The following is a 19,298-nucleotide window of genomic DNA, read 5'->3' as shown; positions in this document are numbered from 1 at the left end:
ATTTAATGTTTAAAAGGTGAACACTTCAAGAAATCTGTTCCTCAACAGACACATTGTTTGAATAATTCTTTTAAATAACACTAAGTAAAATATAGCAATATACACTTCTTAAGCAACAACCTCCGCCTTCATTTCCTCTGTTACATGCTGTGCTTTTTTTAACCCGTCCATTTGTTCACCTAATGGGTGACACTGTTTCATTGGGGTTTACTCTTTCAGCTGTCCTCAGCTGACGGATTAGTCATTGGACACTGCTGTTCCTCTTGTGAGAGGCTGACATGTCTGGCTGCTGTTAAAGCCTCCGACTCTAAAAATAATCTTACCAAAACTATATTCAGTTACACTAACACCAGGCTGGTTAAAACCCCAAGAAAGCAGTTATAACCAAAGCCCAGCAGTTATAACACAAAATGTGATAAACAATATACTGGATTAAAAAACAGCCCCAGGGCAGCTGTTTCTCACTAACCTTATTCACAATCTCTTGGATAGAATTTCGTGGGACAGTCAAAGGGGTGAACGCTTCAGTTATTTAAGCATCATATTTGCTTTTCATGTAATATGTGCTGCTGGTTTCATTGATGTCCTCCAAATTTCCATCCACAGCTTTGAGCCAGAGAATGTCAGAGACCCCAGTCCAAGTTGGACAGAAACTTTCAGCTCAAAGTGGGAGTTCATCAGTTTTCCCTTCTATGTTCCCGACCTCACCGTATCCACAAACTGTGGGTAGCAACAAAGCAATGAGATTTAGAAAAAGAGGGACAGAACTTCTGAAAGCCGGCTCAACGTATCATGAGTTTGGTAAGAGTTTGGTCATGTGGGAGACGCTCAGTGTGCAGCTGCTACTTCCCCACGTTGGCTGGTGGTGACCACTGAATAGCAGACAGCTGCCTCCTAACACACAGTCATCCATAATAATACTGGCTGACTGCAATATTGTCTAAATCTTTATCTTTAATAAAAGTGTGTGATTTGCATTCTCACCCTTCAGAAGCTCATTTTTAGCCAGGAAATCCCTGATTACTGTAATCCACAATCATGTTAATGCATTCAATCATGATATTAACTTCAGCCTTAACGTTGGTGGTCAGTTATGATTCATAAATACTCGAATCTGGTGACAGTGGTACGGAAAGCCAGCGCAGGATTCAGGATGTTTCTATCTGATAATAAGTTTATTGAACACATCAGATGATTTTTTTAGCTGAATCTTTGCTGTGACTCGTCTGGGAAACTTGATAGATTACACTGGCTTCTTTGTTTTTTAGTATTTCTTGCTGATGATGAATGATGAAAAATACACTGCAGTAGTATTATTATATGTTTATGTATATACAGTGGGAAAAATAAGTATTAAGTACCGATCATCAATTTATGATCGTGTTCATGTTTAAAAAATAAAAATAAGATTAAGAAAACACTTAAAAGCTTTTCTGTGTCCTTTTGCCTGTTAAATAAATGTCAAAGTGCATCACCGACTGCAGATTTGAGTTTTTATTGTGGACTTAGAAACACCTGCATTATATATATGGACCCGAGCTTGAAGGATAAACCGCCCGCAGGGGCGTGCTGGGTGTTTATATATTTACATGCGGCTATAGTCGCTGCATTACCTACTAACTACATGAGATGCTGCACAGATAACAGAGCATCAACTGCTGTGCACCTTTTCCAGAGTGCTGATCTCTTTGGCCTCCCACAACGTGTCAGGGGTGATGAGTGAGAATATTGATATTGCACGGTTTATGATTGAACATCGAGGGCCAAACAAAGGAAGCTTTATGGTTGGACGAAGTGTGCATAATCAAAGAATTGAAAGATTGTGGGGTGAACTAAACAGAGTTGTGTCAGCATACTTTAAAAACCTTTTCCTCTTTATGGAAAATGTTGGGATTTTAGATAGCACTGACCCATTTCATATTAGGGCTCTTCACCATGTATATCTTCCAAGAATGAACAGATCTGTGGATGAATTTGTAAATGAGTGGAACCATCACAGCTTAAGGACAATGGAAAATCACTCCCCGCTGCAGCTGTGGACTGTTGGAATGTTGCAACTTCCTCAGCATCACAGAGTCTCAGTCAAGTGCACTTCAAACATCCTTCTTACCATCACCAGCAGTTGACGGCTGACTAGAGGCAGCTCGACCCCTTGAGTGACGATGGAAATCATGGGATAGAAGTTTTTTGACAGCATGCCGCATGCTTCAGTTAAGTTATTAGTAAATTTGTTTGTGTTAATTAAAAAATGTATTTGAGTGCCAGACACTAAAAATTGTGAAATATCATGATACTGAAAGGGGTCCAAGACTATTATTTAGGTAAAAGTAAGGTAAAAAGACTGGTTTTATCTTCATATTCACTTGTGCCATTTAAATCATAAAAGTAGACAAATAAAGTGTTTAGACTACACTTTTCTTTCATGACAAACCATAATTGTCACAATACAAAATGTTACAGTATATGTTACATATGATTGTATGATGTACTAATTTATCTGTTAATAAACAGGAATTATGATTCATTCATTAAATAAAATATGTTACACATTTTAAACTCTTTAAACTCTTTTTTTAAAGACACAAATTACATAAAAAGTAGGAACACAGAACCCTTCATTTGTGTATTTCTAGTACCCAGAGGAAGGAAATAATATTCTGCAGTAATAGGGCTGGTCTTAAAAAAACACAAATGAAAGAGGGGGAAAAAAACCCAAACAATCTACAATGAGCCTGTGTTATCAAGTAGTATAGTAAAATATGCAAACAAAATCCTTAAAACACTCCCTGCAAACCAGGTTATGTTTATTATCATTATTATTATTATTATTGTTTATAATACTTTGACAACATATAATAATTTGATAAGATTGTAATGTCATATAGTGTGATATAATGTTCACATTTCAACCTGTAACATAACCAGGTTTGACCAAACCAATGTCTGTCACATTTATAGACAACTTTGCTGCCAGTGTTGGAGATACTGTCTTTCCACCCAGTGTTGCCAACTCCTCAGTAAGGAAAATCGCTATTGGCTGTCCTAAAAGTCGCTAGAAGTCGCCAAATGACGTCATCGCCTAATTTGCATAATTGGTCATGCTAATGTAATTGTAACCTATGTTGTTGGAGAGAGAAATAACATCGTGGTAGAGACATAAGGTGAGTAAAAAACGTCCTAAATGCCGTTTGAATTTATTTAGAACTACATATCAGAGACAAAACATGCCATATAAGCAGGAAAACTAATTAACTACAATCACAAAACAAAAAATGCCTCACATGTATAAACTGAAACAAAATTATTCCATCCATTCTCTTCGGCTTATCAAATCCATGTCTGATTTGAAAGTAGTGTACACTGCATGAACTGGTATTTAAGCTGTAATTTGAAAGACACACATGAAGCTTATTTAGGCTATACAGTCCTACTGCTGTCCAGGGTGTACTCTGATGCGGGTTAACAACATTAACAAAAAAAGGAAAATAAAAAATGCATATGCAAAATAGAAAAAAAAAACCAAATCCTCATCATGTCACCAATCCTTAAGAAAACACATCATGCTCTTCCAAATCCTGGTGAATTCCGTATTGCAAAATCCATGTCTGATTTGAAAGTAGTGTAGACTGCATGAACTGGTATACGAAGGATATTTTCACAAGTATTGGCCACTGGAAATCTGCAGTTAGTGACGAACTCAAGGCTTGGCTTTGGAGAGAAACCCAGGGCTGGTATGCTGTCACATCCAGTGCAGAAAACAAGAATATCTTCCAAAGAGACATCACTTTCAACTATAAGATAGAAAAATACAAAATGATAATGAGATTCTGACTAAGATGTTGATGTACAGATACATTAAATTACCAAAAGATTAAATCAAAAGTGAAACATGTATATTTTTTTAAAATTAAACTGTAATTTGAAAGACACACATGAAGCTTATTTAGGCTATACAGTAAAACCACAATGTCAAAAAAAGAAGTTAGTGAAGACCACAACATTAAATGTACGTGGATGCAGAAATAGCCTATTATTAGTACTCAGTACACAGGATTGGTAATAATTTATTTATTTAGTTATCCTCCTATTTATCCTGTTATTTATTTATCCTGTTAATACACTGAAGTCAAACTGAAATCACATTTGGATACAATGTTGTAAACCCAGCACTTGCATCGGTACCATCTATCTACCTTTTTTGTTATGGCGTCTATGTCTGTGATTTCATGATGCTGCTGCACAAAAGTGAGAATTTTGATTTATGGTCAAACAATGTGCCAAATAGTAAACTCACATTCTGCCTCCTGAAGATAGTCTTGCCAGAAAGCCAGAGTCCGGCACTCGTAGTGCATTACTCCCTCGATCGGAGTGAATGATCTGGAATAGATTCTCCCTATCAGTTGCTCTCAGAGCCATTCCAGCTTTCACGAAAAGACACTTCATCTGAAGAGGGTATGTCTGTAGAGCATCTAGGAGAGCTACAGACCTCAAGCCATCTCTGAACCTAGCCAAAATAAAACAAAATCAAATTGTATTTTATATTACTATTATTATATTTGTATTTGATGGGATTTGGAACCTGTATCATAACAAGAGGTTTTGAGGTTTTATTAAGAGAAATTTCTGAACTAATTACATTTTGCTTCCCTGTGGACTGCTGTATCAGAGGTGAAGAACATTTTCCCCCTTACAGGGCCAGACTGTCTCAGATACAGATAACGAATGCCTATACATGGAGCAACTGAGCTGAAACATGACACACAGGGACCTGTCATGAACTGGAGTAAAAGTGACACATTGCTTTCAAATACATCTGGTCTCTTGTTCCATTGGCATACATTGGCATTTTTATTTTTATTTTTATTCCTATTTATTCTATTTATCCCCTTCGTATATTTTATTTATATTTGTCTCTGTATTTATATATGTGTGTGTGTGTGTATATATATAATATTCTGTAACTCTGTAACTTCTGTCGGTGCTGTGCTTTTTGGAAACCGAATTTCCCAGAGGAACCCACCCGAGGGATTAATAAAATCTTATCTTATCTTATCTTATACCTTTTCCGTCAGTCTGCAGTCAACCCAAATGCTACTCAGTTTGAATCTATTTTTATTTACATATTTAAACACATGCCTACATCGGCACAGATACAACGTTTTATGTGAATTTTAATCTCATGAATGAAAGATATCTGTTTTGTTATGAACTGTACTAGAATGGAGCGCTACAGACCTGTACCACCCAAACAGGCTAATACCATTGTTTCACAACACAATGACTTTAGTTTGACAGGCTTAATTTTTTACCATGACAGTATGTGTTTAGACATGCCTTTCAAAAGGTGCACGGGTCCGTTGAAGGACATACCAGTGAGCAGTTTCTTGTTTGTTTTGAAGTGTTATGCAAACATTGTGACCAGCAAGACTGATCAAGCTGGCTGCCTGTGCAACTGCATCTTGCAGCTGTAGATCATTCTCGGCCTGTACGATCTAAAAACAATATGAGGAAATTAAAAAATGAATTATCTGACTCTACTATTTAGTAGAACATACAAAACTAATAGCTCCAGTGATTTACATTACATTAACCCTATGAAACCCCATAACCGATCAGGAGGCTGAGGTATAAGTTATTAAGCTGGAAAACAAGTCCAATCATTAAATTCTGAAAACTGAAACTTGGAGTTTCTTGGGCAGTAACCAACAGAACCACAACCTGCCACACACATTTTTATTTCTTCCTTCTTGTAGCCATTAAAATGTTTGATCTTTTACTAGAAAAATAAAAAATAAATAAAGACTGATAGAAAGGTGCAGGACTCGGGCAAGAAAAATTAGGGAAGTGTTAGTAAAAATGTTGGACAAGCAAAAAAAGACCTACAATGAAATTGAAAGAACCAAAGGAAAATATGCTCACAGACTGCACTTGTGACCTCGTGACCCTTTGGTGAATGACTTGCAGAAAACCTGCAGCAGGTAATTCAGTATGATTTCATCATGATGCAAGAAAAACACAGAAATGTTTAAACAATGCTGATGTGGCGAGACGAGGATGGGGTATAAAGTAAATACTCTTTGCAGTTTTAAAAAGACAACGCCACCCTGGGAATTTCACCCAGAGAATACTGAAAGTAACACTAAATCACCAGAAAGGCACTTAGGTTCGCTATACTCAGTCCAGAGACGATGTTCAATGATCAACAAATTCACAATTTATTAATAATTATTTAAAACACCATATAAAAGCACAATCATAAATATTCAAATACAAATATGCTTAAAAAGGTATTCAGAGCTGAGGCTTACCAGTGGAGGGGCAGGGATGCCACACACAAACTAAAGAAAGAAAACACACCCAAAACACAAGTGCAGCACACTATCACACACACACACTCACACTAATAAACTAAACAAGGCAGGTGTGTACACTCAAGGGATCCCACCACCAAGGCACCCTAGTCTCCTCCACGTCGGCACTCCGCATCTGAATAAAAAGAAACAAAGAAAATTTTAATATATTACAACAAACTAATGTGTAGCACCGGGGGATAACCCAACTGCAGGACCACACTGGTGATCTACAGCTAGAAAAAGGGCCTCCCACCAGTGGTGTAACAAAATTCCAAACTACAAATCAAAAGCAATAAAACAACATACAATCTGGATAAAACTCTAAAATCTGGAGCAAACGGAATCACCGTACTGCTCCAACTTGCCGTCCACACGACGATAAGTTAACAGTCAATTAATATGCACGCCAGCTGACTCCGATAACCGGCATGCATATGGCCGTTGTCCACGCCGACGTCCACTGTAAAAGCTGACAGCAGCAGGGAAGAATTCTCACAACGGGAACAGACGGTAAAAGCACAGCAAGGCAAAACAGCAGCACTTCAGTTCACGTAGCTTGGCGCAAAACTAAGGCCCACACTTCCTGCGAAACATAATAAATAATTACTATAAAAGAACAATAGAAGGCAGAGAGCGTAACAAAAGTTGATTACGTACCAAGTAAGCCGGGTCATAGAATGTAAGCAGAATAGCTCAGAGGAGGCTTCTATAGCTACGACCAGCCGCGATGGAGACTTTAGAGGAGTAACCCACAAACGATCTCTACCACCCCGAGGAAGTCAGGTGACCAAAAAGGAGATCACAGGCAAGCAATGCAGAGACACTCAAATGGCCACTATTTATACCAGCGCCCCCTAATGGGCCAGGCTGAAAGTGGGTTGGACCGAGGGATAACATTCATCCTGCCACATTCTACCCCTCCTTCTTGCATCGTCGCCCCGACGATGAATTACAAAGACACCCAGATTAGTCCCAAGGCCTAAAAAATGCAGAGACAGCATGTACCCTAGGCTCAGAAATAGAGTTAGCAGCCCCTTGTGCCACCTCCCCTGTTGGTCTTGGGAGATGATGGATGTTTGAATGCTGGCCAGCTGTGGACCGGGTTGTTTTTCGCACCACCACATTTCTTGTATCAGAACTCGTAGAGAGAGCAGGAAGAGAGCTAGATGGAACTGGTGCTACACTCTGAGTAACTGTACCAGTGGCTGGAACATCGGAAGTTCGGTCTTCTGGTGGAAGCAACAACTCAGGGCTACTTGGAATCACTGCCACTGGGCTGTAAGATGGTGAAACATTTACTTGAGGAGCTCCTATGCTCAGGAATAACAGGTCACTGTCACATGATGAGTCATGTCCTGGTTCTGGGGAGGATATTTCTGGGCCATGTGAGCTACTGCTTGGAGCAGGCCCTTCTGATGGTGTAGCTGCCGTTACCACAGCCTTCAACAAGGTACGATGAACATGCTTCACACTGCTGGGATCATCTGCAGGTGCAATGGTATATACTGCCCCACCTCCTTTAGGTGCCTTCAGGATTCTATATACCACGGGTTTCCATCGATCTTGGATTTTACATCTCCCTCTTCCACTCAGATCGCGCAGGAACACCAACTGGCCGTCGTTCAATGGTGCCTCTTTCACCTTTTTGTCATGGTGCCTCTTTCTGCGGTCGGCAGCCAATTGCAATCGTTCCTTGGCTCCTTCGTGTACAACCTGTAGCCGGGCTTGATGCTCCTGAATCCACTCGTGCACATCTCCACTGATGGGGTCCGGTACTCTGCCCAACAGAAAGTCCACTGGCAACCTGGGTTCTTGCCCAAACATCAATAAGAATGGGGTTTCCCCAGTAGCCTGATGGGGAGTGGTATTATAACAGTAGAGTAACTGGGGCAAACATACATTCCAGTCTCTTTTTCTGGATACTGGCAGGGTCCGCAACAAATTGTGCAAAGTCCTATTAAAACGTTCACACTGACCATTTCCAGCCGGATGATAAGGAGTAGTGTGGGACTTCTCGATACCATAAAACCTGCAGAGCTGCTGGATCAGGGAGCTTTCAAAGTTACGACCCTGATCGGAATGGATACGCGCTGGTACACCAAACTTCGAAAACCACTCAGTCACGAGAACCTGGGCCACTGTAGCAGCACATTGGTCACGAGTGGGGACAGCCAATGTATACTTGCTGAAAACATCAGTCATCACCAAAACGTTCTCCAGCCCATTCCGGGAAGGTTCGAGCAAGGTGAAATCAATGGCCAAGATTTCATTTGGTCGAGAAGCCAACAAATGTCCCATGAAACTTTGAGCTGCTGGTTGGGTGTCTTTTGCAACTTGGCAACGTTCGCATCTCTGACACCAACGAGCTACCTCAGCAGACATACCGGGCCAGTAGCACCGTGAGCGGAGAAGCGCTAGGGTCCTTTCCACCCCTTGATGGCCATGGTCCTGATGAACATGAATCAACACCTGCTCAATCAGTGCACTAGGCAGCAAAAGCTGAAGTACCACCTCGGCACCGTCAGGGCGATGAACCTGACGATACAGAACTCCTTCCCTTTCAATCAGACGATCCCATTGTCGTAGCAGCACCAGAGCAGGTGGAGCAAGCTGCTGCCGCTCCTCAAAGCTGGGTCGCTGCTTCCGTCTCCAGAACACCAAGATCTCTTTTATCACTGGGTCGACCTGTTGGAGGGTATGAAGATCAGGAGTAGTGAGATGGGGCAAAACTGTAATGGCAGCTTGTGATACCTCAGCTGGTCCCAGCCGCAAGGCTTGTTGAAGAGGTCCAGGCAAGGCTGTACCAGGAACCATGGCTTTAATCTCCTGAGGATCAGGTGGATGCTGGCGAGATAAAGCGTCTGCATTCTTATTACTCCTTCCTGACCTGTACTTTAAGTCAAAGTCAAACGAAGCGAGCTGAGCTGCCCAGCGCTGTTCAGTAGCCCCAAGTTTAGCAGAAGACAAGTGACTAAGAGGATTGTTGTCGGTGTAAACAATACACTTGTGGCCCAACAAGTACTCTCTAAATTTCTCAGTCATGGCCCACTTAAGTGCCAAAAACTCCAGCTTCATGGAGCTATAATTTAGCATATTGCGCTCAGGGGGCCTCAAACCCCGACTGGCATAGGCTATTGGCCTCACTTTACCTCCCTGCTCCTGGGAAAGCACTGCCCCTAGGCCGGCATGGCTGGCATCCACTTCTAAAATAAAAGGCAAAGAGAAATCTGCATAAGCCAGCACTGGTGCTGTCGTCAGCTTAGTCTTTAATGCCTCAAAACTTTGAGCACACTCTGCAGTCCAGTTCTCCGCGACACCATGCTCTGACCTCTTCTTTGATTTTCTGCCTCCCCACTCTGCCACCAGTCTATGCAGAGGTGCCGCCAACTTGGCAAAACCCTCCACAAAACGGCGATAATAGCTGGCAAACCCAAGGAAGGAGCGTAGTTCCGAAACAGTCTTAGGAGGCTGCCAGTTAGCCACCACTTCCACCTTGCTAGGGTCCGTAGAGACACCTTGATCGGAGATGACATGGCCTAGGTAGCGAACCTCCCGCTGGAAAAAGGCACATTTGGCAAGCTTGGCTTTTAAACCTTCCTGCTGAAGCCGACCTAGCACCACATCCAGCCGCTCAAGATGTTGCGATACTGTTGATGAAAAGATTACAATGTCATCAAGATAGAGAAGCAGAGACTGGCACTGTTGATCACCGAAAAGGCGTTGCATTAGTCTCTGGAAGGTGCTAGGGGCATTACAGAGCCCAAATGGCATTCGGTTCCATTCAAATAGGCCGAAAGGAGTACAGAAGGCAGTCTTGGGCCTATCCTCTTCCGTAACTGGGACCTGATTATAGCCACTTGCTAAATCCATGGTGGAAAACCAACGGGCACCAGTCAGCGCATCTAAGGATTCTTCAATGCGCGGCAGGGGGAATGCATCTTTCCTTGTCTTGTTGTTCAGTTGCCGATAATCAACACACATGCGCGGGCTGCCATCCTTCTTCTTAACGAGCACAATGGGAGAAGCATAGGGGCTGCTACTCTCTCTAATCACCTTGGCCCCTAACAACTGGTTAATATGCTCTTTCACAACCTCGTACTCTGAAGGGGGGATGCGCCTGTAACGCTGCCGCACAGGGATATCGTCTAAGAGTGGAATGTCATGGGAGATCAAGTTAGTGCAACCCAAATCAGTATCATGAGCAGAAAAGACAGAGCTGTATTTCTTAAGGAGAGACCTCACCTGTCCCTGTTCCTCTGCTGACAGTTTAGACAAATCAATCCCTTCCATCTGATCCTGCACAGTAGGAGTGGCGGTGTGAGATGCCATTGTGGCTACGTTAGGGGGTATTTCTGTCACACCAGCGGGCAAACTGACCACATGAACATCTTCCAGGGTCCCTATAACGGTCCTGGGGTGAAGCAAGACCGCCGTGGTCCCTACATTAACAACTGGTATGTATGCAGTACCTCTAACCACTCGAACCAATGCAGGGGACGCTAAAAGTCCAGCAGGCAAGTTAACATCATTAGATTCAAATAACACGGTGGCACCTGAATATTGCTCCGAACAGGTGGCGGCCACTACTTTCATTACACCACCCGGAATGCAACATGCTCGCTTACCCCTCACTCTCACATGGCCAGACAAATCCAGTGGGGCTCTTATACTAACATCATGGCACTTTTGCAGCGCCTGCACAAGGGGTTTAGGGGCCTCGGTGACAAAGCCCAAACTAAACAATGCTTCACCGTGTTGCCCAAAAAGCTCGTGGTAACACTTCCGAATGACATTCATCCCCAATACACCCGGAACCGTGGAAGGTCCTGCACCTGGAGGATCTTTAACGACCAACACGCCACACTGTGGAAGAAACTTGTCACAGAGCTCTACACTTAGCTCGATATAGCCAAGGTAAGGAATGGACAACCCATTAGCCGCTTTAAGCTGCAACCAATGACAAGCTTGGAGACGCTCTTGACCCCAGGACTCAAAATGCTGGCGGAAAAAACTTTCAGTAATGGTGGAGACCATGGACCCCGTATCAACCAAACAAGGTACTTTTATACCGCCCATGTCCACATCTATATGAGGACAGGATGAAATTAATTTGGAGACTGCCTCTGGACCATTAGAAGCAACCCTTGAGCCAATAGACACCCCACCCGAACTGTGGCTCGGCAATACGGAGGGTGCTAGTTTTCCGAAGCCGTATTTAAAGGAGAGTGCCTGCGATTATGCAGAGGGGCCTGCGAAGGAGGCCGGGAACGAGGGACGCGTTCCCCATCACACTCCCGAGCAAAATGTCCAGGTTGCTGACAACGACGGCATATAATGGAGTCGCCCCGTCCTGAGCGAGGCATTCGATGGGGGCCCTGCAATCGAGCAATGCTCTGAGTGAGCTGATTAAGTTGCTCCTGCTGGCGCTTTAACAATTCCTTCATCTCGCTCATCTCAGACAAATGGGTAGACTGAGCTATTCCTGAGGGACCGCTATGGACCCCATACTGAATGCCATAAACAGAAGGGACAGAACTGCTTCTATGCCTAACGCCACTAGGCAACCCTTCACGTTCCCACCTAATAGCTTCCCCTCTAATCTCCAGCAATGTCAGTGTTGGCTGCCTCCTTACTAGCTGCTTTAACTCCCGCCGCAAGGTACTATCTAAGACCTGTTCAACAAATTGATCTCTTAATAAAACGTCAGCATTGGGCATGCCATTGGGGGCACTCGATTTAACTTTTTCCATAAGACCCAAGAGAGCGAGGGAAAACTCTTGCAGTGTCTCACTTTCCTGCTGTTTTCTAGAGAAGAAAGCTTCCTGCAATGCTACATAGGAGTCTGAACAGCCATACAGTTCTTGCAATATAGTGATTATCTTAGCAGGATCAGTCCTCTCTGCACTAGAGCGATATTTGATCTCCTCACGTGCTTCCCCTTCTAGGTGGTCAAACAGGAAAAATGCTTTATCAGCCAAAGACAAATGACGTGCTCTAGCACAACCTTCTATTTCCTCCAACCATTCATTCAACCCTATACCTGATTTTCCTCTAAACATAGGGCACTTTCTGTCACGGGGCACAAAAACTAGTCTCTCTGCTACAGAGACACCAGCCGTTGGGGGGTTAACAGATGATGCAGTTGAAGTAGAAGGTGTAGCACTAGTACCTGACCCAACAGCCCTCTCCTGACGCAGCCTCTCATTGTCTGCTTTCAGCTGCGCGATCAAGTCCCTGAGTTCCTGTAACTCTTCCTCCATCTCTGTAACACAGCTGTGAAATCCCACACCAAAGTAGCTGCTGCTTTGCCTTTATTCTGTACAAAATAATATAAAAAAAACAATTTACGTTACACCAAACAAAAAAAGAAGAACACACGTCTCTGTTTTAAAGAGTATATCCTGTCGACAACAACGCCAAGTTTGTGGCGAGACGAGGATGGGGTATAAAGTAAATACTCTTTGCAGTTTTAAAAAGACAACGCCACCCTGGGAATTTCACCCAGAGAATACTGAAAGTAACACTAAATCACCAGAAAGGCACTTAGGTTCGCTATACTCAGTCCAGAGACGATGTTCAATGATCAACAAATTCACAATTTATTAATAATTATTTAAAACACCATATAAAAGCACAATCATAAATATTCAAATACAAATATGCTTAAAAAGGTATTCAGAGCTGAGGCTTACCAGTGGAGGGGCAGGGATGCCACACACAAACTAAAGAAAGAAAACACACCCAAAACACAAGTGCAGCACACTATCACACACACACACTCACACTAATAAACTAAACAAGGCAGGTGTGTACACTCAAGGGATCCCACCACCAAGGCACCCTAGTCTCCTCCACGTCGGCACTCCGCATCTGAATAAAAAGAAACAAAGAAAATTTTAATATATTACAACAAACTAATGTGTAGCACCGGGGGATAACCCAACTGCAGGACCACACTGGTGATCTACAGCTAGAAAAAGGGCCTCCCACCAGTGGTGTAACAAAATTCCAAACTACAAATCAAAAGCAATAAAACAACATACAATCTGGATAAAACTCTAAAATCTGGAGCAAACGGAATCACCGTACTGCTCCAACTTGCCGTCCACACGACGATAAGTTAACAGTCAATTAATATGCACGCCAGCTGACTCCGATAACCGGCATGCATATGGCCGTTGTCCACGCCGACGTCCACTGTAAAAGCTGACAGCAGCAGGGAAGAATTCTCACAACGGGAACAGACGGTAAAAGCACAGCAAGGCAAAACAGCAGCACTTCAGTTCACGTAGCTTGGCGCAAAACTAAGGCCCACACTTCCTGCGAAACATAATAAATAATTACTATAAAAGAACAATAGAAGGCAGAGAGCGTAACAAAAGTTGATTACGTACCAAGTAAGCCGGGTCATAGAATGTAAGCAGAATAGCTCAGAGGAGGCTTCTATAGCTACGACCAGCCGCGATGGAGACTTTAGAGGAGTAACCCACAAACGATCTCTACCACCCCGAGGAAGTCAGGTGACCAAAAAGGAGATCACAGGCAAGCAATGCAGAGACACTCAAATGGCCACTATTTATACCAGCGCCCCCTAATGGGCCAGGCTGAAAGTGGGTTGGACCGAGGGATAACATTCATCCTGCCACACTGAGTTGGTACCTAAGTATACAGGGAGTGCAGAATTATTAGGCAAGTTGTATTTTTGAGGAATAATTTTATTATTGAACAACAACCATGTTCTCAATGAACCCAAAAAACTCATTAATATCAAAGCTGAATGTTTGTGGAAGTAGTTTTTAGTTTGTTTTTAGTTTGAGCTATTTTAGGGGGATATCTGTGTGTGCAGGTGACTATTACTGTGCAGAATTATTAGGCAACTTAACAAAAAACAAATATATACCCATTTCAATTATTTATTTTTACCAGTGACACCAATATAACATCTCCACATTCACAAATATACATTTCTGACATTCAAAAACAAAAACAAATCAGCGACCAATATAGCCACCTTTCTTTGCAAGGACACTCAAAAGCCTGCCATCCATGGATTCTGTCAGTGTTTTGATCTGTTCACCATCAACATTGCGTGCAGCAGCAACCACAGCCTCCCAGACACTGTTCAGAGAGGTGTACTGTTTTCCCTCCTTGTAAATCTCACATTTGATGATGGACCACAGGTTCTCAATGGGGTTCAGATCAGGTGAACAAGGAGGCCATGTCATTAGTTTTTCTTCTTTTATACCCTTTCTTGCCAGCCACGCTGTGGAGTACTTGGACGCGTGTGATGGAGCATTGTCCTGCATGAAAATCATGTTTTTCTTGAAGGATGCAGACTTCTTCCTGTACCACTGCTTGAAGAAGGTGTCTTCCAGAAACTGGCAGTAGGACTGGGAGTTGAGCTTGACTCCATCCTCAACCCGAAAAGGCCCCACAAGCTCATCTTTGATGATACCAGCCCAAACCAGTACTCCACCTCCACCTTTCTGGCGTCTGAGTGGGACTGGAGCTCTCTGCCCTTTACCAATCCAGCCACGGGCCCATCCATCTGGCCCATCAAGACTCACTCTCATGTCATCAGTCCATAAAACCTTAGAAAAACCAGTCTTGAGATATTTCTTGGCCCAGTCTTGACGTTTCAGCTTGTGTGTCTTGTTCAGTGGTGGTCGTCTTTCAGCCTTTCTTACCTTGGCCATGTCTCTGAGTATTGCACACCTTGTGCTTTTGGGCACTCCAGTGATGTTGCAGCTCTGAAATATGGCCAAACTGGTGGCAAGTGGCATCTTGGCAGCTGCACGCTTGACTTTTCTCAGTTCATGGGCAGTTATTTTGCGCCTTGGTTTTTCCACACGCTTCTTGCGACCCTGTTGACTATTTTGAATGAAACGCTTGATTGTTCGATGATCACGCTTCAGAAGCTTTGCAATTTTGAGACTGCTGCATCCCTCTGCAAGATATCTCACTATTTTTGACTTTTCTGAGCCTGTCAAGTCCTTCTTTTGACCCATTTTGCCAAAGGAAAGGACGTTGCCTAATAATTATGCACACCTGATATAGGGTGTTGATGTCATTAGACCACACCCCTTCTCATTACAGAGATGCACATCAAATTCAAATTCAAATTCAAATTTTATTTGTCACACACACACAACCATACACAGTATGACATGGGGGTGAAATGCTTGTAGCTGTACAATGCCCGACCATTAAATGACAGAAGAAAAGTTTTACAATATTTACAATTTACTACAAAAATTTACAAATTAACTTAGGAATTTACAGTAAAGAATGTGCAAATAGCAGAAGAGATTATAAAGATAAGGATTATAAATTATAGGAATTATAGGATTATAGGAAATGTGTGGTGGTGCGTGTGGTGACGTGTGTGAGAGTCCAGTCCTACACCTGGTTCAGGCCCCGAATAGCCTGGGGGAAGAAGCTCCTCCTCATTCTCTCTGTTTTGGCCTTAAGGGAGCGGAAGCGCTTCCCAGACCTCAACAGTGAGAAGAGTCCATTGTTGGGATGGGAGAGGTCCATCATAACCTTCCTAGCTTTGGACTTGCACCGCTTGGTGTAGATGGACAGCAGGTCAGGGAGCTCTGATTGAATGATGCGTTCTGCCGAGCGCACCACCCTTTGCAGATCTCGTCTGTCCTGCTTGGTGCTGTTCCCAAACCAGGTGCAGATGTTTGACGTCAGGACGCTCTCGATGGTGCAGGAGTAGAAGTTCTTGAGCACCTTCAGTGGCAGATGGAAGTCTCTAAGTCTTCTGAGGAAGAAGAGACGCTGACGGGCTTTCTTAACCAGGTTGTTGATGTGGCAGGACCATGACAGGTCCTGAGTGATGTGGACACCCAGGTATCGGAAACTGTCCACTCTCTCCACTGGCGTGCCACTGATGATGAGGGGTTTGTAATTCCTCGCCTGCTTTGTAGTGAAGTCCACGATCAGCTCCTTAGTCTTGCTGACGTTTAGGAGGAGGTTATTCTCCTGGCACCAGGTCTCCAGGTTCCTAATCTCCTCCAGGTAGGCCGTCTCGATGTTGTCGGAGATCAGGCCCACAACAGCAGTGTCGTCAGCAAACTTGACAATGGAGGTGGTGTCGGATGTGGCTACACAGTCATAAGTGTACAGTGAGTACAGCAGGGGGCTTAAAACACAGCCCTGAGGCACTCCAGTGCTGAGTGAGATGGAGGGGGAGACTTGTTTTCCCACCCTCACTGATTGGGGTCTGTCTGTGAGGAAGTTGAGGATCCACTGACACAGTGATGAGCTGAGTCCAAGATCCGTCAACTTGGTGAAAAGCTTAGAGGGAATTATTGTGTTGAATGCTGAACTGTAGTCCACGAACAGCATCCTAACATAATTCCCTCTGCCAGTGTCCAGGTGACTCAGGGATGTGTGGAGCAGGTGAGATATGGCATCGTCTGTGGAACGATTAGTCCGGTAAGCAAACTGAAGTGAGTCGATGGTGGCAGGAAGTGAAGAAGTGATGTGATCTCTCATCAGTCTTTCAAAACACTTCATCACAATTGAAGTCAGTGCTACTGGACGGTAGTCATTGTGGCAAGCGGGCTGTTGTTTCTTTGGAACAAGGAAAATAATGGACCGTTTGAAGCACGTGGGAACCACAGCTTGGGCCAGGGAGAGGTTGAAGATCTCCGTGAACACCGGTGCTAGTTGATCAGCGCAGGCTCTAAGGACCCGGCCAGGGATTGCATCTGGTCCTGCTGCCTTCCTGGTGTTCACCCTCCTGAAGGTGTTCCTCACGGCATGCTCTGTGATGACGAATGCATTTTCTTCACTGGTGCACTCCGAGCGCGCGCAGCCGTTTGTTGTTTTAATTGCTGCGGCGTCGAAGCGAGCATAAAACGTGTTCAGCTCATCAGCCAGTGAAGCATCTGCATTCATCATTGAAGAAGCTGGTCGTTTATAGTCCGTTATAGTCCGCAGTCCTTTCCACAGGCTCCTAGAGTCGCACTGTCGTAGCTGTGACTCTAGTTTTTCCCCGTAGCTCCGCTTTGCCTTTCGGACCGCGCTGCGCACGTTGTAGGACGCAGCCTTGTATAGGTCCATATTACCGGAGACAAGCCCTTCATTGTAGGCAGCGGTGCGTGATCTCAGAGCGTCGCGGATGTTTTTATCCACCCACGGCTTCTGGTTGGGAAACGTTCGGATGATAGTTCTTTCTGCTGTGTCGTCCGCTAGTTTCCCGATAAATCCCACAACCGCTTCCGTAAACATGTTGATGTCATCAGAGCTGTGCCGAAACATGTCCCAGTCTGCGTCATCCAGTGCGTCCTGCAGCGCGGCCACCGATTGGTCCGTCCAGCGAGCGACCTCCCTCCTGATTGGTGGTTGCTGCTTTAGCCTTTGTTTGTAAGCAGGCATGAGGAAGATGGCGGCATGGTCTGATTTTCCAAATGCCGGCAGGGGCTGAGCCTTGTAACAGTTCTTGAACGGGGTGTAGCAGTGGTCTAATGTCCTCGTGCCCCGGGTGGGGCAGTTGATGTGCTGGTGAAGGTTGTGAAATGTCCGTTTGAGATTCACTCTGTTAAAATCTCCCATAACAATGAGTGCGGCATCTCGGTGAAGTGTTTGTTGATGTGTGAGAGCCTCATGTAGCTCACATAAGGCAGTGTCCGAGTCCGCGTGAGGCGGAATGTAAACAGCGCAGGCAATGACCGCAGTGAATTCCCGAGGGAGATAGAAAGGGCGACACTTAACGATCAAAAGCTCCAGATTGGGCGAGCAAGAGCGTGTGAGTGGGGAGATGTTTGTGCTGTCGCACCATCTGTTGTTCACCATCAAACACACTCCACCACCTCTTTTCTTCCCCGACTCCATTGTCCTGTCCATGCGGTAAACCGAAAAGAACCCCGTCGGCTGCACGGCGTGGTCTGGTATCGCTGGGTTCAGCCAAGTCTCAGTGAAGCAGAGGAGGTTGCAGTCCCGAATGTCTCTCAGGAACTTGATTCTGGCTTTGAGGTCATCAAGCTTGTTCTCGATGGATTGAATATTGGCTAGCAGGATACTGGGCATGGGTGCGCGGTGTGCGCGAGCCCGTAGCCTGTTCCTGATGCCGGCTCTTTTACCTCGAGGCCGTCGCTTAGGGCCGCGTCCTTTGTTCTCTCTCAGGATCTCCTTTGGCCAGGTTGGGTCCGGAGTTAAACATGGTGAAATGTTCGCGTATTGCAGACCAATAGAAACCAGAATGTCTCTACTGTAGCGGATTTGTGTGTTTTGCATGATGCCCATGCAAGATTATCGCAGATATAGCAAAAAGTGACGAAAAACTGCAAAAAGTGGAGAAGTTAGGGCAGAGCATCCAGCACGGCAGCCGACCTCACCGGCGCCATTTTGTATCATCACCTAATATGCTTAATTGGTAGTAGGCTTTCGAGCCTATACAGCTTGGAGTAAGACAACATGCATGAAGAGGATGATGTGGACAAAATACTCATTTGCCTAATAATTCTGCACTCCCTGTATATAAAGTGGTGAGCTATAGAGAAATGTAACAAGAACTTGCCGTGTAGTGATAGAATGTCAAGAGTGTGTTTGATACTGGATGAAAATTGCACAGTACTAAATAAAAGATACAAAACAGTGTTACAACTTGTCAACAGTATTTTGATTCTACCTCTTGTTTCTTACTTGCAGAACTTTCAGTAAAATGTTGGACGTAGTCCGAAGCTCTACCAGATTCAACAAAGGAGGCTCTGGATCCACATTAAAAATGACAATAAATCAGTTATTTACTCTAGACCTAAGAGTGGATAGGACTGACTTTGTGGTTTGCATGTTTGCTATTTTTTACAAATGACTTATTTTTTTGTTTGAGGTTTTTTTAGAGGAGGAATCATCTACATCAGCGGTCCCCAACCCCCGGGCCACAGACCGGTACCGGTCAGTGAGTCGTTTGGTACCGGGCCGCGAGAGTTG

This window comes from Maylandia zebra, linkage group LG16, assembly GCF_041146795.1.
Source record: "Maylandia zebra isolate NMK-2024a linkage group LG16, Mzebra_GT3a, whole genome shotgun sequence".
Lineage (NCBI taxonomy): Eukaryota > Metazoa > Chordata > Actinopteri > Cichliformes > Cichlidae > Maylandia > Maylandia zebra.
This window is presented reverse-complemented; position numbering follows the sequence as displayed.